Below are 10,660 nucleotides of genomic sequence, written 5' to 3'. Positions count from 1 at the left end.
CCCAACTCCGCCCCTTCCCCCCCACCCCAACTCGGCCCCCACCCCTGAATGCTCCGCTCCCTACTCCTCCCCCTCCCCTGCTTCCCGCAAATCAAATGTTTGCGGGAAGCCTGAAACAGGGAGGCAGCAGGTAAGCTGGGGCTGGGGCTGGGGCGGGGCGCAGCCCAGTCCAGTCCGGCCACCCCGGCCGAGCGGCTCTGTCCGGCGGCCGGCTGGCCCAGACCAAGAGGCTCTGGCCCCGGCGTCTCCTGCCCGGCTCGGCTTGGGCCCTGGGGCACCAGCCCCCGGCCGAGCACCGCCGGCCCTGGCCCGGCCCCGGCCCGGCCCTGGCCCCTGGCCGAGCACCACTGGCCCCCGGCCCGGCCCCAGCCCCCAGCCGAGCACCCCCGGCCCCGCACCGCCGGCCCCTGCCCGGCCCCGCACTGCCGGCCCTGGCCGAGCATCGCCGGCCCCAGCGGCCCTGGCCCCCGGCCGAGCACCACTGGGTCCTCCCTCCCTATTTTCCCGGACATGTCCAGCTTTTTGGGATTTCCTCCCGGACGGGGATTTGAGGCCCAAAAAGCCAGACATGTCCGGGAAAATCTGGACATATGGTAACCCTACCCATACTAAATCAGTGTGGCTGTTACTGCTGTGATTGGGAGCATCACCCTGGCTGTGTGGTCGCAATGCCACTGAAATTTGACCCAGCTGACCCTCCTCTAGACAGGGCAGCCAGGCCAAATGGTGTTACGATTTGGTGCATGGGGAGTCTGTTCCTGTACAGCAGAGCCCGGGGGAGTCCACTGAGAACTAAACTCCTCTCAACACTGACTCACACACTGTGTGGGTAAGAGAGAGGGGAGACTCCTTGGCCAAGGGAGACCCAGGGTCCCTGAGGAAGTGGGTGGGGCCAAGTGGGGACTGGAAATTGTCGTTCCCCTCCCCCCCAAAGAAATATCTGAACTGGTGCCACTGTTCCAAGACTCACCAAATGTTGACTAAAGCAAAATATATTTGGACAGAAAAGTAAATCAATATGTAGGGAAACATTTCCAACTGAAGTTTCTTATTTTTAAACTTTGTATATAGTGCCATAGGGATCAAAGCCACTATCAGCTGGAAAAACACCACAACTATCAGAGACATGGATAGTAGCTTTAGTTGCAATAGAAAATTGCTTTAAAAAGCAGAAAGTATGGCATGTCATTCACAAAGGTTTCAATTGCTATGCATCATTTGCTCCACCGGCTGCTCGATCCTGCAAAGAACTCTGCGTGGGTGGAGCAGCTGGAGTTTGTCCATGTTCCTTGCATATACTGTGCTGTTAGAGTATAACTGAAAAATGTTGCCTGCAATACCAGTCAGTCTCTTAATTTACATTGAAACCATTTTGTTCAGTTAAGCTAAATGTCAGTCAATCAAGTGCTTTTTGCTGCATTGGAGGCATGCTCAGCATACTTCCCCTTCCTCTGCCAGAACTCCAATGCTCTCTTTCCCTAGTCATTCAGCTGGCCACCGTAGGCCTTTTTTTTGCATCCCCACAAATCATTGCATTGGCTATTCTTCCTCATCCTCCTAGGCTGTTCCCGTCACCATTGCAGGCTTTTCTTTTGGTTTACTCCACTACAAATGAAGTGTTCCTCATATTACAGATGGGAAACTGAAGTAAAGAGAGGATAAGTGATTTGCCTAAGGCCAGAACATGAGAACATGAGTCTGCAGACACGAGTCTGTGCACTAAGGATCACTCCTTTCAAAAAGACATTCCCATGTTTTAAGAAACTTTTTAAATCTCAAGATTTCTCATTATAGTTTTGCACAAGCGTTTGTTAAAACCAAGTCTACCTCTGCAAAGCAAATGATTGTTGCTGGTGTTTTGGATGGTCACTTTAGACAGCTTTCAATATAGGTAAAGAACACTACACAAGCATTGGAAATTAGATTAGAGAAGAAAAATCACACAGAATAGATTTGTCACTTCATTATATGGAATTTTAGGAGTCTGAATCCTTGATATTAAATGAAAGTCTGCAATCAGGAGCTGTATCAAACCATTGGATTGGAAATTAACATAGGAGCATAAGAAAAGAGTGGGGTTTCTAAAGATACTGATACCAAGAGCAAGACTGTGAATTTGCAGTTAAGACCTGTAGCCTTTTTTTATTTAAATTGAATTTTGTAATTTCATATTAAACTACCATGGGATCAGCTCCCGTTGCTACAGCTTCAAGCTCAGAGTAAAAATTACTTCTGGTACTTTTCTCAAACTTGGAGACTGTAGGAACTTGGAGACTGTGAAGTCCAAGGACAGTGACCACAGACACAATCACAAGTACTAAGTCTTATCTGTACTACACATTTTATTAATGCAATAAGTAAAGTTACAATTACCTATGCATGTAGAAATCCTACATAAATCCATGCAACAATTAAGACTATAGTCATAATCACATCCCTAAAGATATTCCAGGGTATATCGGATCTCTCGACAGATGATCATTGGTAGAGGGATGGTTCCTGCTGGGGTTTCCCATGGCGTCTACCCTTGTGGCTTCCCACTTTTACCTAACCAGGGAACTTTTTTTATATTGTTGTTCTGTGCACTCCTAACACTTTATGCATATGCATGCGGGTTTCAACCCTCTTTTCCTTATTTGAACCTTCCAAACCCCATGAATATTGGGGTGCTCTGTTTCTCATAAGTTGTTCTTAGTCCTTTTTATTCTTATTAGCATTTATGCAAAATATGTATCCTGCAGGCAGGACAGAACATTCCATGATATTAGTCAGGTCTCCCTTGATCTTGGACACTACATTGCAGTTTATTGCAATCTAGTTTTTTTGTAACATCACCTATTGGCACGTCTTTTACATGAATCTTCTGACCTTACTGGCATGGGGTCATCCTTAGGTCACCCACTCATGTCAAGCATTCGTAAGCCTATGTCCTAGTAACATCTATTTAGCGTATGTTAATTATGTATGAAGTAGCATATAAATTGACCATAACACAATGATAAATGGATGATAAAATGAACTAATTAGCTACAAGCCAATTGCAAATCTGTGTTATTTTTATGGTCTTCTTTATGAAAGAGAGGCACCAACAAACTTGATTTGTCAAATTTCTCACAATCTGGGTTTGAAAGTTTAACTCTAACTTGAATTTTATTGCATTTCCATTCTGCTCAGTAGAGACTGGATAAAGGTGATGAGAGGGGGCAGCAAGAAAGATAATATAATGAAAAAATGAATATACTACAGCATAGATACCGTATTTAGGGCACTCACTTTTGCCAGCCTGTCTTTGGGGCTCTCCTATAACCCTAATACATAAACACAGGGTTCTGTTAATGAGAAAAGCATTTAGAGAAAAAGCGAATCATTGCTGGGGAAAACAACAACATAGGTTTAAAAATAATGACAAGATTGTTAAAAGTGCCCCAACAGTTCAAGAGGTTCACAATACCTCAAATTCCATGATGTTCACCCACCCCAATTCAAAAGGACAACTGATAACTAAGCAAGATGTGTTTAGTGAAGTTTTGTCTGGTCACATACTTTAATTAGACTGATTCACAAGTCACTTCCTGCCCATGGTCTAGCATCCCTATTTATAGCCGGAAGAAGAGCTTGTGCTCTGTCTGAGGTAGCATGTGAGCCCAAGCTATTGATAATTAATATATATTAAGACATTATTGGCTATATGGGTCCATATTCCCTTGAGGGGAAAAGTAGTTAGTATTTGGTATCAGAGGAAGTAATAAAGCACCTAGACAGGTTCAGAATAGCCTAGTGACTAATCTGAAGGACAAAAACACTCCTGTTTATTTCTCTTCCAATTCATTCACATGTTTATGACAAACTGGTAAAAGGGTTCTAAAATACGTAGAACTTGAAAATCTCCTTGTGTTTGTGCAGTGTCTAGCACAAGGGGTCCCAACCTAGTGGAGACCTCTAGGCTCTGCCACAATGATAAATAATTATAATAAAGCTAGCTTGCCACCCTACCTCAGGGCTTATTCTATATCCACTGTTGCATTGTCGCTGTTGTAATCTGGCCTCACTCGCAAACATAGTGTAAATAATAATCAGTATAAACAACAAGACTTGCTGGAAAATAGCCTCTGAACTTTATTGATGAACATGCATGTACAATGCAGATAGCTTCCTCAGAGAGATACTACCAGAACTCTCTCAGCAAAGTCACTTCTGGATTAATAGGAGGACAGTCTCCAGCAAGCAATTAACATTAACACCATCCTAACATCTGGGTAGAACTTTTCAAAATCTTGATGGGAGGGTTGAATGTGAGACACATTTATCACACTGATAAAGTGGTCACAAACAAGGGCACAATACAACATTTAGGAAACTAGGTAACAGTTTTTGTAGAAGGAGGGGACTGAAGGCTACTGTGAAAAATCAAAAGGATGAAATTAAGAACAAAGCCAAAAAATGTTAAAGCCTGCTGAATTGGGTTGAGTTATCCTGTTCCTACAATCCCATCCAAACTCTGCTGTCTTGTATATCTTATATTTTAGAAAATTGACAAAAGAATCAGTTCAGTTTTAACAGAGGAATATATGGATGGGTTACAAAGGAGGAAAGCTTTAGAACTGCCTCTAGCCCATAGAGACCTATCACGGAGAAATCCCAGGTATAGTTTATACTCCTCACTCCAGCACATATCTAAGATGCAGGCGAGAACTTATTGTTGCTTAGTAAGCAGTTAAGCATAATTAATGGGTATTGCTGGGAGAGGAGAGGAGGAAGTAGCAGTCATGAACAATCTTAGGAGTTTTGTCCCTATTAGAAAATTTGCATTGGTGTAACTAAAATTATTTTCATAGAATTATAGAAATGTAGAACTAGAAAGGATCAAGTATACTAGACCATCCCTCACAAGTGTTCGTCTAATCTGTTCTTAAAATCCTCTAATGCCAGGGATTCCACAACTCCCTGAGTAACCTATTCCAGTACTTAACTATCCTTATAGTTAATTTTCCTTCTATACAACCTAAATTTCCCTTGCTGCAGATTAATCCAATTGCTTCTTGTCCTACCTTCCGTGGATATGGAGAACAATTGATTACCATCCTCTTTGTACCAGCCTTAAGTGTAGTATTTTGCACTTCCCCTTGTTGATTTCAGAGCAGTTCTCCAATTTATCAAGATCTCTTTGAATTCTAATTCTGTCTCCAAAGTGCTGCAACCCCTCCCAATTTTGTGTCATCTGCAAATTTTATAATCATACTCTCCACTCCTTTATCCAAGGCATTAATAAATTACTGAATAGTACTGGATTCATGAGAGCCCCCTGGGGGACTCCACTAGATACTTCCTCCAAGTTTGACAGTAAACATTGTTAACTACTCTTTGAGTAAGGGATTTCAACCCACTTTATAGTAATTTCATCTAGATCATGTTTCCCTGCTTTGCTTATATGAATGTCAAGTAGAATGTGTCAAAAGCTTTACTAAAACCAAGATAAGTCATGTCTACTGCTTTCCCCCATCCATTAGGCCAGTAACCCTGTCAAAGAAGGAAATTAGGTTGTTTGACATGATTTGTTCTTGACAAAACCATATTGGCTATTACTTACCAGCTTACTATCTTCTAGATGCGTAAAAATTCAGTGTATAATAATTTGCTCTAGTACCTTTCCCGGTATTGAAGTTAGGCTGACTGGTCTGTGATTCCCTAGGTCCTCTTTGTTCTCCTTTTTAAAGATAGGCACTATGTTTGACTTCTCCAGTGCTCTAACCTCAGCAGTCCCGCATGAGTTCTCAAAGATAATTGCTAATGGTTCCGAGATTACATCAGCTAGTTCCTTAAATACCAAAAGATGAATTTCATCAGGCCTTACCGACTTAAATACATTTAATTTATCTAGATATTTATTTGTATTCTTTAACCTGTTCTTTCCCTATTCTGGCTTGTGTTCCTTCCCCTTTGTTGTTAATATTAATTGTTTAAGCAAAATAGGCATTAAACACACCAGCATTCTTGGTGTCACCAGTTTTAGCTCTCTTTCCCTGGCAAGTAATAGACCTACACTTTTATTTCTCTTTCTCTTGCTCCTACTTTTTTCACAGAACCACTTCTTATTGTCTTTTATGTGCATTACTGGGTTCAATACATTTTGTGACTTTCCCTTTCTGATTTTGTCCCTATAGTCTTGTGTTGTTCTTTTATACTGCTCCTTAGCAATTTGTCCATGTTTCCACTACGTTCTGTTGGATTATTTTTTGATTTTCAAGTCATTAAAGAGCTCCTGGTGCAGACATATTGGCTTCTTACTAGTCTTCCTATTTTTCCTTTGCATGGGGAAAGTTTTCTGGTGTGCCTTAAATATTTAGCTCTCCTAAACTCCTTTTTCCCTTAGATTTTTTCCCATGGGACCATTCCTACTAGTTCTTTCAGTTTGTTAAAGTCTGCTTATTTAAAATCACTCTAGTTACACCATTGCAAACCCTTGTAGATGCACTTAAGCTGGTTTAAAGCTCACTTAAATCAATTTAAATGCCTCTACATTCAAAGTATGCATTGGTGTAACTAGATTAATGTAGACTGACTTAGTACATTGGTGCAGCTTTTCTAATGTACAGCAGCCTTTAGAAAGCCTGAACATGGTTCTCATGTGCTTTAACCCTTGTGTGGCCATTTACACTTGTGACATGTAAATAGAAGAGGCTATCAAATCAGAATGTACTACTCATTTGCACCAGTGTTAGTGCTTTACTCCCATTTTGCACAGGTGTAAATAACTATATAAAGTGTAAAAACCAAAGAATCAAGCTGTCTGTACACAACATCACTAAGAATCCTCATTCTTCCCCTGCCACCAAACTCCACCCTCACCCCAGCTTTATGTTAGCATCTGGAGTTTTTCCATATCCTAACATATATTGTCCTGACACATTCTCACTCAAAAACATTACCTCCAATATCCTTCCATCTCTTACGCCACCAAAAAAGTGTGTTCTTAACCTGGGTTAGCAAACATGGGTTAAAATAGGATGGGTTAAAATAGGACTGAAGACACAGCAACTCTGCTTTTAACTCAGGTTAGCAGCTTAGGTTACAGCCTATAAAGGAGTCTGGGGTTGGACACAAGCTGCTAACTCAAGTTAACAGCAGAATTGCTGTGTCTCCACTGCCAGTTTAACCTGAGTTAGCTAATGCAAGTTAAGAACACAAATTTTTTGGCAGCATAGACATACCTTTAGTTTACATTAGATCTATTTTTCTCTTTAGATGTCAGTCAGTCAATCCACCCACAGGTACTGACTTTGTCTTTTCCCAGGAGGTGCTCAACCCCTGCTCTGCCCCAGGCCCCACCCCCACTCCACTTCTTTCCCCAAGCTCCCACCCCCGCCCCGCCTCTTCCCGCCCCATTCTGCTCCCTCCCCCAAGCATGCTCCGCCGTTTCTCATCCTCTTCTCCCCCGGTGCCTCCTGCACATCCCTAAACAGCTGATCTGCGGCAGGCGGGAGGTGCTGGGAGGGAGAGGGAGGAGCTGATTGGTGGGGCCACCCGCGGGCAGGAGGCATTGGGGAAGAGGGGAAGGAGCTGATAGAGGGGCTGCCAGTGAGTGCTGAGCACCCACAATATTTTTCCCGTGGGTGCTCCAGTCCCGGAGCACCCATGGAGTCGGCGTCTATGAATCCACCAATCTATCTTCTGGCCTGGGGACAGAATGACAGTGATGGACACAGAGAGTTTTCATTCAAACAACCACACCCTATGTTCACAAAAATAGCATTCAACTCCTGGATCTAATACCACAGAAATCAGGCTGAAATGCCACAGTTCACACAAGGTGGGTGAGTTAATATCTTTTATTGGCCCAACTTCTGTCGGTGAGAAAGACCTTTTCTGATACAGAAACATATAAAGCCTAGTAGCATTCCCCAATTCCATGATCTCCTCTGAAACACTCACTAAGTTTCCTCTTCCAGTACCCCCACCTCTGAAGATACCTCCCAGGTATATAGCCACTCCCAGGCCCACAGCACTTCCTGCTCCCCTAGAGGTCTCTCCTCATCTTCTTCTGTAACTTTCCCCCATAGGAACTTCAACCCCTGTGTCCATAGCTCCCAATGTCTTCCAGGGGCCTGACCACTTCACCCCACATTGCTCTCCCTATCCCCTGGAGGCTTTCCCCATCCACCTCAGGTTCCTCTTGTCCTGCTATGAGTGTCATTCCTAGTGTCACTTACACCTTATGGCTCCTCATGGTCACTCAACGTCCCCCATCATGGGTTATTCTGCTCCACTCTGACCTTTTCAGGACCCTTCCCACTCCATTTCTCTTCTTTCCCACCCAAAGGTCAAGCAGACGGCAGAGGGGGGTGAGGCAATTGCCTCCCTGATAGATCTTCCCAATATAGAACAGGAAGGCACAGAGGTGGAAAGACAAGCGCTGTCAAGGGGAGAGCGAAAGGAGAAGTAGTTACTGCACAGTGCAGTCAGTAGCTGCTATAGCACAGCACCCTCCAGCACCAGAAACCCGATACCTCACGATTTCTTTTTCTCTGACCCGGGACAGACCTGACCATAAGTGGAGACTCTGAGGCACGTCGAGGTGTCACCCCCCATGATTCGCTGTGGCAAAGTGCTTGTTCTCTCCCCCATTATCCATCTTGCTCTCACCCCAATCTATTCAGAAAAAAACCTGGGGGAAACTGATTTTTGCAGCATGTCTTGAAGATCACCAAATGCAGACACCCGTGAACAGCAAGTTCTAGAGTGCAGGGTCCCCTCGAAGAGGAGACTGTGCTGACATCCTATTCCCATTAAACTTACCACTGTTAGCTTGAGCGCCTGGGATGACTGCAACTGCAGCAGTATCACACGGAGAGAAGCAGTCACATGAGCTGGAGCTAAGTGGTTTATAATTCTAGATGCACAAAAAGGCATTTGAAATCCTCTCTTTCTCCAGCACTCATTCAGATCATTTGAAAATAGTCAATTGGATTTTTTTACATGCATATTTGAGGAAGTAGGAGACATTGCTTCAGACTGAAAATGATTTTTATTGTAATGTTGATGCAAGAATACACATGACTGGTTAGAGAATATTAATGTATTTCAATGATTAAGATAGGGGATGCTAAAGGACCCAATCCTGCAAAGTGCTGAGTAATCCTCCACTTCCCCCATTTTCAGCAGGAGTTTAGCATTGCTCAGCTACCTTGGGATCAGGCCATGAGAAGATTTTACAGCCTGCTGGGGTTTAAATCACTCCCACTTACACTTGCACCACTTAACAAATTTTACAAAAGTCCAATAAATTAAAACAGGAGGGAGAAGAAGGAAACTATTAATCCACTATGAATAAGACAAATGTCTCCCACAAAAAAAAATGCATATATTTACTGATCATCAGCGTAATAAAATAACAGGAGGAAATTCTTAACGCTGAGTATAATGTTCTAAAATCGCTAGGAAAAGCACACTGGGAAGGGCAGGGGTAAGACGTTCAATCTCCTTAAACAGCAGCTGAAGCAGGCTCTAAATTAATCAGGTTCCTTAGAAAGGCTAATAAGAAGGGGGCTGATGAGACACAGCTGCACCCAATCCCTCTAAAAACCTTCAAAAAGAAAGGAATTAAATGATAATGTCAATGGAACAGAACATCATCACAGGATGGTCTCCGGTTGCCACAAAAACGCCACAGCAGTAAGAGAGCTAATTACCCTGTGCCTATGTCCTGTGTTTTCATTTAGTGTACTTGATTCTGTTATTTCAAGTGAGTGGTACAAATTATCATTTTGGAGGATTTAAAATTGTATTGAACTTTAGAATGCAGTCCCAATATTGTTTTTTAAAGTATGTGTCACATTTGTGCACAAAATGTCTGCTGCACCCATGCAAACCAGGATTTCAAGAAAGTAAGAGGACTGTGTGTATTCACAAATTTTGTCTGTGCATTAGGTGCGGTAATTTGGGCTGGAATATAGAGAGAAATAAAATAATCTCTCACTATAAAGAGCCAATGCCTTCAGCACAATGAATTTACAGCACTACATTTGTGAAGAAAGTGCCTAACAGAGTGAGGTGGGATATGAGTCAGTGTGTCTCAGGAAACCCTTTGTGTATGTAGACAGACATTTGTGGTGCAGTAGATGGCACTAACTGGGATTTAGTAGTATTCCAGGAAAAAAATGTTTTCTCGTTGTATGTAATTAATGGTATAGGACAGTGATACTATACAAGTACGTTACTTACTGAATTCTGTGGAAGAAGAGAAAGGAGTCTGTGGGTATGTTTACACATTACACTAAGCCTATGATCTGAATCAGATTTGAGCCCTGCAGATTTCCTGTGTGGGGACCTGTGACAGGAATGCTGCTGAAGAGGCCTGAGCCCTGGTGGAGTGTGTGGTTATCGGCAGAGCGGGCACCTTCACCAAGTCGTAACACTCCCGAATGCATGATGCAATCCATGACGAGATACGTTGCAATGAGACAAGGAGGCCCTTCATTCTATCTGCCACCGCTACAAATAACTGGATGGACTTTCAGAACAGCTTCGTTCTCTCTGTATAGAAGGCTAGTGCCCAGCGGACATCCAATGAGTGAAGCTTTTGCTCCCTGCCACTGGAATGTGGCTTAGGATAGAATACTGGAAGGAAGATGTCCTGGTTGATGTGAAACTGGGAGACAAACTT

Source organism: Chrysemys picta, chromosome 1, assembly GCF_011386835.1.
Source record: "Chrysemys picta bellii isolate R12L10 chromosome 1, ASM1138683v2, whole genome shotgun sequence".
In the NCBI taxonomy this organism is placed as follows: Eukaryota; Metazoa; Chordata; order Testudines; family Emydidae; genus Chrysemys; species Chrysemys picta.
The sequence above is the reverse complement of the archived record's forward strand: the minus strand, read 5'-3'. Positions refer to the sequence as shown.